Source organism: Schistocerca serialis, chromosome 4 (genome assembly GCF_023864345.2).
Source record: "Schistocerca serialis cubense isolate TAMUIC-IGC-003099 chromosome 4, iqSchSeri2.2, whole genome shotgun sequence".
In the NCBI taxonomy this organism is placed as follows: Eukaryota; Metazoa; Arthropoda; class Insecta; order Orthoptera; family Acrididae; genus Schistocerca; species Schistocerca serialis.
Window position 1 is genome coordinate 791400780 of NC_064641.1, and position 15989 is coordinate 791416768.

Sequence of the window (15989 nt, forward strand, 5' to 3'; positions counted from 1 at the left end):
AAACAAAGACCTCAGCAGAATTCGGCCAACAGAAATGAGATTCATTAGAACTATGAATCAGAAAACTAGAAAGGACAGAATCAGGAATGCGGTGAATATAAAAGTAGCTGGTATTGAGGTTCCTGTTACCAGTGTCATAAAGAAACGCAGGCCTCAGTGATATGGACACATAATGAGAATGAACAGCGAAATACCTGCCAAAAGGTATTTCAACCTGAACCTCGTAGGAAGAAGACCACGGGGAATACCAAGAACCCGCTGTAAGGCTATGAGAACAGATATATACCACATATTGGGTAAAGGCACAGTGGTACGGGCGTACACGTTCCAGCCAACCGTCCCCCGCCCCATCCCTCCCCTCAAGTAACGAACATGATGACTGACAAGACACATAACAGTATTGTGCTCTGTACCGGAAAAGAAGGTTGAATCGGGAAAAAAAGGTTCAGATGGCTCTGAGCACTATGGGACTTAAGTGCTGAGGTCATCAGTCCCATAGAACTTAGAACTACTTAAACCTAACTAACGTAAGGACATCACACACATCCATGCCCGAATGCCCGAGGCAGGATTCGAACCTGCGACAGTAGCGCTCACGCGGTTCCAGACTGTAGCGCCAAAAACCGCTCGGCCACTCCGACCGGCAGCTCCAAAACAAACCGGTGTCAATGTATCTGGTTTGTGGAAACGACCGCGTGGGTCTGTCTCACTAAGGCCAAAGCAAAAAAGTCGAACGATTGTGGGGACAGTGTTATGAACGACTTGGTACCACGAGAACGCCACTTCCATCGGTAAAATGTATAGGCTGACACTTGTCCGAACGGTCTTTCCAATCTGTCTCTGGAGACAAGCACTCCACAGAGGAAAGTGATTTGGAGACGTCCAGCGACTAACAGCATTTTCGCAGAGAGATGCGACTGGGAAACCGATATCCATTTAAAAAATTCCAGAATGTGCCTTAATTTACCAACATCCACTGGAGAAGCTAAGCTCGCAGGTTAGATACAGGCAAAAAGGCGAGCAGTAAGTCACTGTGGGACGCGAAGACACGTTAAACTAGTGCGTCGAAGAAATAAAGCAGAAGCCTTGGCTCGAAACCCAGGGAGGCCCAATCCTCCCACCAGCCAGGATTTAGCCATAACTTCATACAGCACCTGAAAAATAGACTCTCGCTAGATAAACTTGCTTGATAACCGCTGTAACTTTTGGGACATCATCGCAGGAACAGAAAAAAATTGTGCAAGAAAATAGACATCATTGAAATGATAAGTTGCCAAGGTCTGAACTTTATGAAGTAACGAGAAGGAGTGACGCTCGTGTTCAACGATCGTTCCTTGAACCCAATCCGTGACGGACTTCCAGTTTAATGGAGCCATTTTCACCGGGCAGTGATCAAAAATAACACCCAACTATCGCTGGCGGGCAACCGGTACAGCCAAGGGAACCTCAAGCTCGTCAGATCCCCGAAAACTGAGTAACCGACGTTTCCGGTCGCTGACCTGTGCTCCCGTAAGATGAAAAAATTCGTTCAGAAGGTCCTCAAGTACCGGTACGTAGTCATTAGTACGAAGAACTACCATAATATGATCGTCATCAGCGCTGGCGATAAACCTTGCTCCCAATAACGACCAGCCACCCAATCCAGCAGCTATGGACGGCATTTAGGACACCACGAATAATAGAGAGGGGACTCCATTGCAGGTCACCTCGACTCACTTCTATGAGGCGAGTAAGATTACTATTCACGTCAATAAGCACCTGAATACCAGCCGCTAGACTACGGGCGGGGTAGCGTAACAAGTCCAACAGAAGACAAGAGTTCTTGCAGGAACTGCCACAGCCTTCATTGCTGCCAGACTGAGCAGACAGCCGGACTTAGAACTTATCAGCGTAACCAGTTTATTTGTACACGTTGTGATCGGCGCAGACCTAGAATCTGGGTCGGCTGACCGCCGGCCGTGTTTTATGTACATAATGAATCGTTCTATCGTTTTCACTGCCTAGTTATTGAACCATATCGTCTTCATCTTAGCCTAGGTGTGGTGTGTCGTCTTCCAGAGCCTTGGCTTTGCTCTGCCGATATTGGTCCGTTTGCTTTTAAATTTCGCAGGGCGCTGCGTTCTGGGGAGAGACCTGCTGACGACGAGAGTATCGAGTGCTGGTGCCGGAGTGAGACGGGAAGTTTAGTTTCCGGTTGTGTGGCAGCGCAATGTTGCGGGTAAGGTGGTATAACTTCCTGTAAACGCACTTGGTTGCTACAAGGATGTGTACTCATGACAGCAGCAATCGTTCTGGACGGGCTGTGTGATAAGGAAGCTCGGCGTGGTAACTGTTGACACGGCGTGTCCGCATTGCTATGGCGGAACTGGGGCGATTGACATAACTCGAGTTGGCGCTGGTTGCAACCTGTCGCCGAATGCTTTCTGCCTCCTGAACTAACGGTGAGAATTTCTTGACTGGATGTGTCTCACTCAATTTCTGCCCGAGTCATCGGGTATGTTTTGCTCTAAGGTCGTGTGCCATGGTGATTCGCAATTTTAGTAAGCTCAGGCGTGCCCGAAATCCCGGTTCAATGATCTGCTGTTATACTGTCAAGTGTAACTATCACTAGAAAAGAGAGTTAACTCTCTGTGCCTTAATAACTGAACCTAAAATATTATCTGTGGTTGAAATTTATTCTGACCAAAGTGCAATAAGGATCTTGTATTTTACAGTTTGAGTGGTATTATTATTTAGTACTGGCTGTCACATTTCTTAAGTCGAAGATTTACGAAGGCCAGTGGGCGTCATTAACAGTTTCTGCCTAGATAAGCGTTATATTTTGAACCATGTGTTTCAATGTTTAGTAATTTTTATTTTATGTGCCATAGAGAGTTGCTGTTATGCCCTATGTGGACGATTCGCCACGTTGGTGAAGTTTCTGCTTGTTCTGCTGGTCTGTGGCATATTGCTAAAGCAGGCACTCCTAGCAGAGGTGATTGTAAATTTTTCCTAGTGGTGAGGAGCACAGGCTGCTTTTAAGTGCTAACTCACTAACTTCAACCATCCTCAAATATTTATTACTACTGATATTCAGGCCCTTCAGGCCGAGTGGCGACGTCATTACCCCTTTTTGGTTATTAATTTCATGTTGTTAGCTTGTTTCATTTTAAAAAAAGCCTTTGGTACATGAATTTGTCTTTTGGTCTTTACTGCTCCTTTGGACGAAGTAAATTAACTGTTGGTTTTGCATTCTTGTAGCATTATCAAAACAGCATTTGTGGTTATATTTGGTTGGCCCTTCTGGCCGAATGATTAACGTCATTCCTTTCAATAGCTTATTGTATTGGTCAATAATTAATCAAAGGTGTTGGGTCCTTCAGACCGTGATTATCTCCTTATGTTGAATCTTAAGGTTGTCATTCTGACATTACAGTTCTGAATCTTCAGCGGTCCTTCAGGCCTGGAGTTTAAAAAATTTTACTACAAGTGTTTTTTAATGTTTAATAAAATTAAATTGTGTTTGAAACTGTAACCTCATTTTGGTCTACGCTTTTACTCCCTGCAGCCTTTGAGCTGTGCTTACCTTACGTTTTGGTTAAGTTTTCCCATAGCACGACGTATCAGTTATCCCACATCACGTTTCACTTAGAAATTTTCGACTCAAATCACGGTGCTTTTTCTCAAAGTAATACATTTACCATTCTCCGTCATTACCGATAGTGCGAAACATCACGGAAACAACTTGTATATGAACGATTTTTACTTTGTGGCGCAAATAAGGACAAAGTGCAACTTTCACTCATTCGCTATGACGTGGCCCACAGGAACTAATAGCAGTCAGCATATCGCACATTTTGTCCACTCTACAGTAGCGGACAGACTCTGCCACCGCAGTCTGATCCGCCTCCGGGCCGCCTCCTTTGTACTTCCGCCAGTCTGCCCCACCCCTGCTCGCTTCTCCCGTCTCCCTTAACTGGTAATTAACCGCAGTGCTCGAGCGAATGGCGCAACATTTCCAGCCAGATTTGACACGGATCTCGCTCTGGTGAACTTGAAGAGGAAGCGAGTCGGGAGGCCGGTAATCGCGCTTTCCAGACGCACGCAGCAACTGGTTCTGGTTCTGTTCCTGGCCCCGGCTTTATCAGCGCGCGGAACTCTGCCTGCCTGCTGGCAGAGGGAAGGGGGGGGGGGGGGTGGAGCGGAATTGAAGCCTCGCCGGTAATAAGGCTGAGGCGCGCCGCGCGTCGCGAATAATGCGCTTGTTAGCGGCGCCAGGCACCGGTTCCCACCCCCGCTTCCCCCCCTGTCACCGAGTGCTCGTCCGGTAATTAAGCAGGCGGCGTGGGCGGGCCGCGGCTGCGCGCAGCGAGCTGGGCCAGGCACGCGCTCTGCATCTGCGGCCCGGCGACACAGCGGACCCCTGGCGGAGCGGCCGCGAGTCGGGCTACGAGACTTGGCACTTCAGGTGTTTCTACACATGTCGACGGATGAATGAGCTGCCTCATACAAAATAGATACTGATGTGCAGAACTTGAGAGCAAAAGCACACTACTGGCCATTAAAATTGCTAAACCACGAAGATAAAGTGCTAAACACGCGAAATTTAATCGACAGGAAGAAGATGCTGTGATATGCAAATGATTAGCTTTTCAGAGCATTCACACAAGGTTGGCGCCGGTGGTGACACATACAACGTGCTGACATGAGGAAAGTTTCCAACCGATTTCTCATACACAAACATCAGTTGACCGGCGTTGCCTGGTGAAACGTTGTTGTGATGCCTCGTGTAAGGAGGAGAAATGCGTACCATCACGTTCCCGACTTTGGTAAAGGTCGGATTGTAGCCTATCGCGATTGCGCATGGCTGTAACGGATCGTGCAGCCACGTCTCGATCCCTGAGTCAACAGATTGGGACGTTTGCAAGCCAACAACCATCTGCACGAACAGTTCGACGACGTTTGCAGCAGCATGGGCTATCAGCTCGGAGACCATAGCTGCGGTTACCCTTGACGCTGCATCACAGAAGGAGACCCTGCGATGGTGTACTCAACGAAGAACCTGAGTGCACGAATGGCAAAACGTCATTTTTTCGGATGAATCCAGGTTCTGTTTACAGGATCATGACGGTCGCATCCGTGTTTGGCGACATTGCGGTGAGCTGGCCGGAGTGGCCGAGCGGTTCTAGGCGCTACAGTCTGGAACCGCGCGACCGCTACGGTCGTAGGTTCGAATCCTGCCTCGGGCATGGATGTATGTGATGTCCTTAGGTTAGTTAGGTTTAAGTAGTTCTAAGTTCTAGGGGACTGATGACCTCAGATGTTAAGTTCCATAGTGCTCAGAGCCATTTGAACGATTTGATTTGACATTGCGGTGAACGCACATTGGAAGCGTGTATTCGTCATCGCCATACTGGAGTATCACCCGACGTGATGGTATGGGGTGCCATTGGTTACACGTCTCGGTCACCTCCTGTTCGCATTGACGGCACTTTGAACAGTGGACGTTACATTTCGGATGTGTTACGACCCGTGGCTGTACCCTTCCTTCGATCCCTGCGAAACCCTACATTTTAGCAGGATAATGCACGACCGCATGTTGCAGGTCCAGTAAGGGCCTTTCTGGATACAGAAAATGTTCGACTGCTGTCGTGGTCAGCACATTCTCCCGATCTCTCACCAACTGAAAACGTCTGGTCCTCGTAGCCGAGCAACAGGCTCGTCACAATACGCCAGTCACTAGTCTTGATGAACTGTAGTATCGTGTTGTAGCTGCATGGGCAGCTGTATCTGTACACGCCATCCAACCTCTGTTTGACTCAATGCCCAGGCGTAACTAGGCCGTTATTACGGCCAGAGGTGTTTGTTCTGGGTACTGATTTCTCAGGATCTATGCACCCAAACTGCGTGGAAATGTATTCACATGTCAGTTCAAGTATAATATATTTGTCCAATGAGTACCCGTTTATTATCTGCATTTCTTCGTGGTGTAGCAATTTTAATGGCCAGTAGTGTAGCTTTCGCATGATGAGTCACTTTCAAATCTCATAGCTCGATGAATCGTGGACAACACGCTACACAACAGTGCACCAGTAATACCCAACGAGACGAAGAGAAATTGCACATTCATTCAAAGACAAAAATTATACTGAAGTCACCGCTGTTTATAGTGGTACCGTGCAGATTAGAAAACGCGGGATACGATACTTAACAGGGTGTGTGATCGCCACGGACGACAATGCATGCCCTGCAGTGCGCTCTCGGTTCTTGTGGTAGGGCGTTCCATTCCTCTACAAGCGTGGTTGACAACTGCTGGATGGTCGGTGGCACCCTGCAATACGTGACCCCAACACGTCCACAGGTGCTGCATGGGATTTAACTCGGTGGAATGGGTAGGCCAGTCTATTCGCCGAACATCCTCCCGTTCCAAGAGGTCCACCCCCTGCGCATTGTTACCCATAAAAATAAAGTCAAGGCCGAACACACCTCTGAAACTACTCGCAAGGGAAGTCTTAAGTGTCACAATAACGTTTAGGCGGTGAGTGTACCGAGTTCAAAGATTTGGAGGTCAGAATGCTCATGCAACGTTACTTCTCCCCACACCATAATATGTGGACCACCAAAGTGATCAACAAGTACTTGGTTCCGGACATATATCCACAGTTTGGATTTCTTAATCTGTATCATCGATGTATTAATTTATTGTCCATAATAACTCCACAGTTTGGTGTTATTTCTGATATTCTAGTTTTCTAGCTGTGTACTTGTGTATCACGTAAGAGCAGGCATAAAAAAATGGAAATGAGTGTTTGGCGTCATTGGCCGGGAGGCCCCTTGGGCGCAAGTCCGGCCGTCTTGGTGCAGGTCTTTTTACATTCGACGCCACAATGGGCGACCTGCGTGCCGTATGGCATGAAATGATGATGATGACAACACAACACCCCGTTCCTGAGCGGATAAAATCTCCGACCCAGCCGGGAATCGAACCCTGGCCCATAGGACGGCAATCCGTCACGCTCACCGCTTTTTTTTTATCTCATTTTATTCCCTTTCGTTCGTCGCATCTACTCGGGGCGGACGTCGTAAGACACCTTTTTAAGTTCGTTGTTGATCGATTAACTCAGTTTTTTAGTACAGATGGCAGCTAACCCTTTGACCGGACACCCTGAGCTACCGTGCCGGCACCAGTCAGCTGTCGGGGCGGACAGACCATGCGTAGATACAGTGCGACTGAAGGTAACAGTGTGTAGTATTTTACCGTTTCTTGACGTTTGGGCAAGGTCTTTTTGCATGCATTTTTAGTTTCGTTAAAATAAGCTTTTGTCAAAAGCTGAACAAGGTAAGTGTGCAACTCATTTGTATTTTTCACTGGTGTAATCCGATGTCGGTTTGAAGCCATTAGTTAGATCAGCGCTGGTAGCGCATCTTCACCGAGGGCTGGTTGGAGTTTGCTGTGAACAGCAGTGAGGACATTTTGAGTTGTCCACGAAGTTCTTCATATTAGTAGTGAAGCTGAGACTTGGCAGTACTGCTGACGATGTCCGGCAGTTTGTGACCACTCACATGCAACAACTGCTGCTCCGCGGCGATCGGCGAGATCGTTCACCTACTTTCGGTATTGGTGCTTTGAGATCCTGGTATACCACAAAACTCGTGCTCTCTTTTCATACTGATGAACTAATTTGTATAGTCAGCGCGTCTACACGACATCAAGACCTTAAATTTGATTTCAACTGGTTTCGTTTATCAAATGTTCAAATGTGTGTGTGAGTTCCTAAGGGACCAAACTGCTGAGGTCATCGGTCCCTAGAGTTATACACTACTTAAACTAACTTACGCTAAGGACAAAACACACACACACACACACACACACACACACACACACACACACACACACACACACACACATGCCCGAGGGAGGACACGAGCCTCCGGCGGGAGGGGTCACGCAATCCGTGATATGGCACCTCATACCACGCGGCCACTGCGCGCGGCACTTCCAATATCATTTAGTGAAATCTTCGTGCATCCGTAATTGATATGGAGGGCAGTGGGACGTCAGCTGGTGTAACTTTATATTGAAAATGAAGAAATTCCTCCAGCTGTATTTAAGGTGTCGATTTTATTTTGGCAACCAGTTTCAACATTGTAACAACGTCATCTTCAGGCCCATACACTTGTTGACGTCAACTGCGCGCTGCTGATACTAGAAGTCAGTGCTGAGATATGGACGTGGTCCGTGTGGAAGTTGGTTAGTAACTTCAAACTAGTTATAAGTGAAATGTCTGCATTAATTACTACAAGAGCAATGGCAGTGGGCTAAAGGAAGCAGTATCATGTTTCCTCCAAGGAGTCTATTGTGTCTTCCTTTGCATGCTATGTGGTTCTTTAGTGGATACAGGACCGAGAACAGGTGCCATTCATGAACAGAGAATTCAGATATTAATTTATTCTACATCTTATATGAAATAGCATATTCCCGGGCGCATTACGTGTCCCAACCTCTTTCCATATGAGGGTACCTCCAGAATCACGACTGACTGAATCTGCTCTCATGGAAGAAGATGTAAGAAGGCTGTTTAGGTTCTTATATTGGTAACGCCACCGCCACGTAGCGCTCTGAATGAAAATCACTGGCTGTGCTGTGTGCAGTCTGTGGCTGGTTTGCATTGTTGGAATTAGCTAATTGTAGTGTTGGGCAATTGGCTGTTAACAGCGCGTAGCGTTACGCAGTTGGAGGTGAGCCGCCAGCAGTGGTGGATGTGGGGAGAGAGATGGCAGAATTTTAGCGCAGTTGGAGGTGAGCCGCCAGCAGTGGTGGATGTGGGGAGAGAGATGACGGAGTTTTGAGAGCGGATGATCTGGACGTTTGTCCATCAGAGACAGTAAATTTGTAAGACTGGATGTCATGAACTGATATATATATATTATGACTTTTGAACACTATTAAGGTAAATACATCGTTTGTTCTCTATCAAAATCTTTCAGTTGCTAACTATGCCTATCAGTAGTTAGTGGCTTCAGTAGTTTGAATCTTTTATTTAGCTGGCAGTAGTGGCGCTTGCTGTATTGCAGTAGTTCAAGTAACGAAGATTTTTGTGAGGTAAGTGATTTGTGAAAGGTATAGGTTATTGTTAGTCAGGGCCATTCTTTTGTAGGGATTTTTGAAAGTCAGATTGCGTTGCGCTAAAAATATTGTGTGTCAGTTTAGTGTTGAGCAGAATAAGTAAAGGGAGAAATGTCTGAGTACGTTCAGTTCTGATCAGCTGTTTGAAAATCAAATAACGTAAGGGGTTTACCAGCATAGTGATTCATTAGTTTTTCTAAGGGGAAGTTTCAAAGAATACGCTACACCACCGCTCATTGGTCCCGACACTACGCTCTCGGTAACATCACGTACGCTGCCGTCGACGTCCTGGTGTCAGTGGAACACAAGGTATTGGTTGTCGGACATAGAAATCATCCCCATGCAGTCACCTTGCGACGGTGGAGCGTGAGATTGATTGCCTTGCATTCCGGTTATACGTGGTTCCAGTTACAGCGGCGCTTTAACGCAGGTCTCTTCTTGCCTGTTGCACAATGTAGCGGTCATCTGCCACCGTACTGGAGCGTGGTCGACCAGTTCCTCTCCTTCCGACAGCAGTGCTTGAGGTTCGGTACGCTCTCCATGTACGTGAAGCATTATTGTGAGAAATGCCGAACTCCTGAGATTTACTCGTCACAATTCGTTCTTCCTCCAGTCGCCGGTGATTTCTCCCCGTGAGACGCCATCTAAATGTTGTCTCCAAACCATTTTGTAATGAAGAACATCAGCACAGCCCACTATAGCCGTTCGCTGATTGGCACACACTTTCCTTTCCTTCGACTGCCTCGTGCTGTGGGTGTTGTGACTTGGCAAGACAGCCAAGCCACTATGAGAGGAAGCCGAAAGGCACGCATTTAAGCTCACGCAGGCTGGCGTGAGGTCTGGAACAGTTAAAGGAGCAGAGACTAGCAAAAAAGGTACGTAGCTTCTGGAATACTTAACTTTAATCCATAATTGGTGAACATCTGTCTGACGGTACATTCATCACAAGATAAATAGCAAATGATAATGGCGCCTTGCTAGGTCGTAGCAAATGACGTAGCTGAAGGCTATGCTAACTATCGTCTCGGCAAATGAGAGCGTAATTTGTCAGTGAACCATCACTAGCAAAGTCGGCTGTACAACTGGGGCGAGTGCTAGGACGTTTCTCTAGACCTGCCGTGTGGCGGCGCTCGGTCTGCAATCACTGATAGTGGCGACACGCGGGTCCGACGTATACTAACGGACCGCGGCCGATTTAAAGGCTACCACCTAGCAAGTGTGGTGTTTGGCGGTGACACAACAGTGGGAATAGACTCATTTGGCGCTATAGTCACTGTGACGTCACGCCATGTGACGTCCACCTTTCTGTGCACCACTGGGAGATATCTGGTAACACCCTCCCGCACTTTATCCCATTTCCACCAAGTAGTTAATAAGTTATGTTATTTTATCTATCTTGTCCTTAAGTTTTGCAGAGGAGTGTACCTTTGGTTGCACTGCACACCGATTCCTGAATAACGTGCCTACACTCTTGTGCCTTCAGAATCTGTCTCAGTTAAAGCCGAAAACAATAAATGCAGGTGTTCTGCAGCGGATATATTGTTCTAGAATCCTTCACTTCCTTTTCCCGTTCCATTCACGAATAGTGAACCAGAAGAAAGACTGACCGTACGTTACAATCACCTGCTTACTAGCGAATTGATGAAACTTCGGAACGCAATACAGCAACCATTATGTGTGGTGTAAACTCGATAAGTTCTTACTACATTTCGGGTGGTACGTGACACTGCATATTTACACGCATGCCAGCTACGAACCGGTGGTTTGCACATTGGAGCAGGCGCCAAGTAGCATTTCGGATGTGTTCCACTAGTTTAAGGTGAGGCGAATCTGATGGCCTAAACATCAATGTGAGTTCACTATGTCGCTCCTCAAACCACTGTAGCAATATTCTGGTCTTTTGACACATACAGTTGTCCAATTGGATAATGTCATCGCTTTAGACATCAAGCATGAAGGGAATACAGGTGACCTGCGGTAATGCTCACGCACTCAATAGATGTCACGGTAACTTCATTTCCTTTGCAAGCCAAGTGAATTTCCCCCATAGCATAATACACCCCTCCCCCCCCCCCCCCGCCCCACCACTGACTTGCGTCCGTGATGCTGTACATGTATCGAGTCGCCGCTCGTCTGCACAATGGCATATCTGGACACGACCATAAACCCGGTGGAACAAGAAAGATGATTCATCTGACCAGACGGGACGTTTATATTGATCCACGGTATTGTCTTCATTATCCCGCGCCCACTGCAATGGTAACTGACATGTCGTTGGGTCAACATGTGAACACACAGAGATCGCCTGCTGCGGAACCGCAAGTTCGACAATGTATTATACACGCAAACCAAGTTGATACTCGGCGCATTGGCTGATGAGAACGACCGTAAAGGCATTTCCCATTTACAGTCGCTTCCGTCAGCCACCGCGTCAACTATTTGTTTGCGTGAATATTAATGTGAGCGATGTACTCCGAAGCTCTTTTGCCTGCACCAGCATTGTACTCCGTCGCCAGATCTGCCACAGATCGCCGCTTATCCAGCTTTACAGAGCGGGCAAACCTCCGAACTCGACGTTTTGTGATGAGGTGTAGACTTCCAACACTCGCGTTTCCACTGTCTTTCAACCACTATCGATAGAAGGTCACGACAGTAGCAGAGAAACAGCCCACCAGCTTCACCGTTTCCGAGATGTTCTTGCCCTGGCACCGGGCCATAGTGATCTGCTTGTTATCAAAGTCGTTTATGTCAGTGTATTCTTCCATCTGCGGCCCGTAACGTCACTAGAACGGTTCCCCATTCGTTTCTGCTCTGCTTACATACACTTTCCCCACGGCGTCATATGTCCGCAACACAACCAGAAAGCGTTCACTCTCGCTGTGGGCACTGGTTAAAAATATGTTGCCTCATCGGAGTATTTCGGTAGAAGTAATATATTGTCTGAAATAGTGCCGTCCCATGGACTGCGAGAATAATTTGTAGGACTTCACGCTGTTAGGTAGAGTGTTACTGGATACGTAAATTGTTGTAACTGTGACCGGAATGGTCGCGGGGTGGCAATGACGGAAAGCGCGGCGGGACCCGCGGAGAGGCCTGCAAGTAACAACACAACGGGAGAGGACGGACACGACCAACGAAGGACAGAACGAATACAAGAAGATCGAACAACGGAGTCGCAACGACACAAACACGTCCACTCGTACACAGAACAAGGAAGTAAGCTGTCTAACGCGAGGCGAGGTGTCAACAGACGTACGCGAGATTAGACAGGCGCTTAAGTACTCTATCGTGGGCGTCACTATTGGCCGCTGGAACCACGTGTTCCACTGTGGCGCCCCCATGACGTCTGGCGCGGATTCAAATTCCGCGGCGAACGGTACCAGATAAAGGACGCGCAGGCAGTAAGAATGCCTACGTGATGAAAGTGTTGGCATTACTGCAGGGATATTTAGAACTGTAAAAACTGGTTGGATAAACAGTGTGTGATAATGAATCACTGAACAAAACATCTGAAATTAATGTAGCAGGGATTTCATCATAATTCCTCTGTTCCTCCCCGTAAGAACTGTTCCTTTGAAGAGGGCATCGCAGATTTATTTCCCAATTTTTCCCCAATCAAACTTTTGTTTTCTCTCCAGTGGTGTCATCGTTGTCACGATGTTATACCCTAATTTCCCCTCCTTCCTTGCTTCCAGACGATCAAATCATATCTACTGTTTATTCGTGAGGTGCACGTCCAGAGGTTAAAATTTTGGCAACCGTTCGGCACCATGCGCTAGATGAGACAATGTAAACCAGAGAATATTATTGCATTATCCGACAGTTTGACACAATTTGTGGTGTTACCGCCAGACACCACACTTGCTAGGTGGTAGCCTTTAAATCGGCCGCGGTCCGTTAGTATACGTCGGACCCGCGTGTCGCCACTATCAGTGATTGCAGACCGAGCGCCGCCACACGGCAGGTCTAGAGAGACTTCCTAGCACTCGCCCCAGTTGTACAGCCGTCTTTGCTAGCGATGGTTCACTGACAAATTACGCTCTCATTTGCCGAGACGATAGTTAGCATAGCCTTCAGCCACGTCATTTGCTACGACCTAGCAAGGCGCCATTATCAGTTGCTATTGAAAGAGCTACGTTCAGCATTAATGGATTAAAGTTAAGTATTCCACCAGCTACATCCTTTTTTTCTAGTCTAACTTCCTTGTCCTGTTCCAGACCTCATGCCAGCCTGCGTGAGCTAAAACGCGTGCCTTTCGGCTTGCTCTATTCGTGGGTTGGTCTCCGGCCAATCCACAACACAATTTACGTAGTTTACCATATGTTATATAATACTACTACACTTTTACCAAAACGGTGCATTATTGAAACCAGTATTGCAAAAGAAAAAAACTTTATTGACTGTGGCAGTTGAAAAGTGCTATCTTTCCAGGTCGTACTGCCTTGCGACAGAATAAAAGAAGAATGAAGAGTGTTTCAGGTGTTTAGTAACAAAGTGCTCCGAGCGACAATGAGATGCCGGTAGCAGGAAACGGTACTGAAGTGAAAGATAAAGTGCACTCCTCTTCCGAAGAGCTCGCCAGCCTGTTGCAAGTCTTTTTGTTTGACGTCATTTCGGCTACATACGGGTTTATGATAAGGGTATTGTCCTACGGATATCACATTCAACCAGTTCCGAGCACAGAAAATCCCCGACCGGGCTGTGAATCGAACGTGGCTCCCCGCGATCGACAGTCTAGATAGCTATGCGCAGGACCACGAACTGTTGAGAATCCGCGCGAAGGTCCATCAAAACAGCAACGAAGGTTACGTCTGCAACTTGGCATTAAACTCCGTGTCAAGACATTATGAAATAGGATGTGCACCTATACCGTTAAAAATTATCTACTGAACAAGTGTTATAGTTTCAATATCAATTTGTCATTTTTCAGTTCTGCCGACAATTTTGAAACGTATTCATCCTCCGTTTTTCTTTGGTTCCGAAGGGCCTCTTGGTTCAACCAGATTGAAAAAGTTAACTCAGAAACCAAGCTCCAATACGCTTTAGGATATTGTCCACAGTAGGTGGAGCAATCGTTGTATAATATTAAGAGTGGTGTTGATGCTCATATTTCGAGCCAGTTTTACTTCTCTCACATTGTACTTATTCTGTGCTATAACGATAATTTTCGTCATGTGTTTTTTTTTTGTAAGCACACTGAGTAAGAAAACAGTAACATCCAGGAGACACCACACGAACAGCGTGTAACACCACCCCTAACCTTAATAATAAGTTCAGTTCGTCAAGGAAGACGGTTCATAAGTTTCCAACTGTGGCCGCTCATTGATGATTACATTCCGCAAACCTACCAGACTGCGAGGATCTTGATTGCTGCGTTTCTCCCACTAGTTCCAGACATTTCCTGTGGGGTGAAATCGGGTGATATAGTGGGACAGAGGAGGAGCGATAGAGTGTCACAGGATTCCTCAAACCAGGAAAATACGAGGTGTGCCAGAAAAGTAATGACTCTGAGTTTTATCTACCGCGGCTTTACACCGGTGTAGTTGTTGTTCCCCGTCTTGATAGCAGCGCCGAAAGGTAGAGTCCCAAAATGAGGTCTTTTTAAGTCATTTCTCAATTTCGGAAAAAGAAAATAGGCACAAGGACTCAGATCAGGCGTATAGGGAGACTATGGAACAACAGGAACGCCTTTTGAGGTCAAATATTCCCTGATAGGAGTGGCCATCTGACACTGTGCGCTGCCATGATGCAGTATCCGCTTGTCTGCAATGTCCAGTTTCGCTCTATTCAGCCTTTTTCTGAGCCCTTCGAGGACACCTTTGTAAAAACTCTTGGTTAAGAGTTTGTCCCGGAGGAACAGTCTCCCAAGAGCACGCACAATTTCGACGTTTTTGAATTTGAAGGTCTTCCTGAGCGAAATTTATATTCAACCTCTTTGCCTTCCAAAAATGATTTCTGCCAGAGAGAAACTTGTAGTCTAGATAAGAAATGGTCCCCACAGGCCTGTTTCGACTTTTCGAAGGCCACAGTCGTGGATTCCCAAGCTTAACACAAAACTTGATGGCATAACGTACTCTCAATTTCCCTGCGCCATTTTCGTAACTTACACCATAAACAAAACTTCAATGATAGCGCTGTCAGAAATGACTTGTCCGCAGCTCGTGGTAGTGCGGTAGCGTTCTCGCTTCCCGCGCCCGGGTTCCCGGGTTCGATTCCCGGCGGGGTCAGGGATTTTCACTGCCTCGTGATGACTGGGTGTTGAGTGATGTCCTTAGGTTAATTAGGTTTAAGTAGTTCTAAGTTCTATGGGACTGATGACCATAGATGTTAAGTCCCATAGTGCTCAGAGCCATTTGAACCATTTTTTGAAAAATGACGTCATGGCTGTACGCGTCTGAAACTGTGACTGAGCTTCTAGAAAGGGCGAATAGACCGTTCCTCACAAGTAGATTAACATACCGTTGTCATATCGCTCACAATGATGTCATTCTTATTATTTTTCTGACACACCTCGTATGTTTGCAGCCCTGTGACCATGGCTGTTCTGATCTTGGGGCTCACACCATAGTTTTCATGAAGATGTAGAAGAAATGTCACCACTTAGTCACTGACGCTCTTGAAGTATGCTTCCTGGTTCTTGACACGCTAGTCTGAAGCAGTAGGCTCGAGTTATGGTACGAAAAACACCCCAAAAACATCACAAAGTGACGTGCTTCATTGAATAGTCGTTGCACTAAACGGCTTTCTTCATTTGAGAAGAGGCAAAATCACGACTCGTCAGAACACACTACAGGCCTTCAGGCAGCTACAGTGCAGTTTCTGTGTTGTTTGGCCCTATGCGTAGTAGACTTCTGCGAATTACGAGACTCCAAATGTTGTGCGC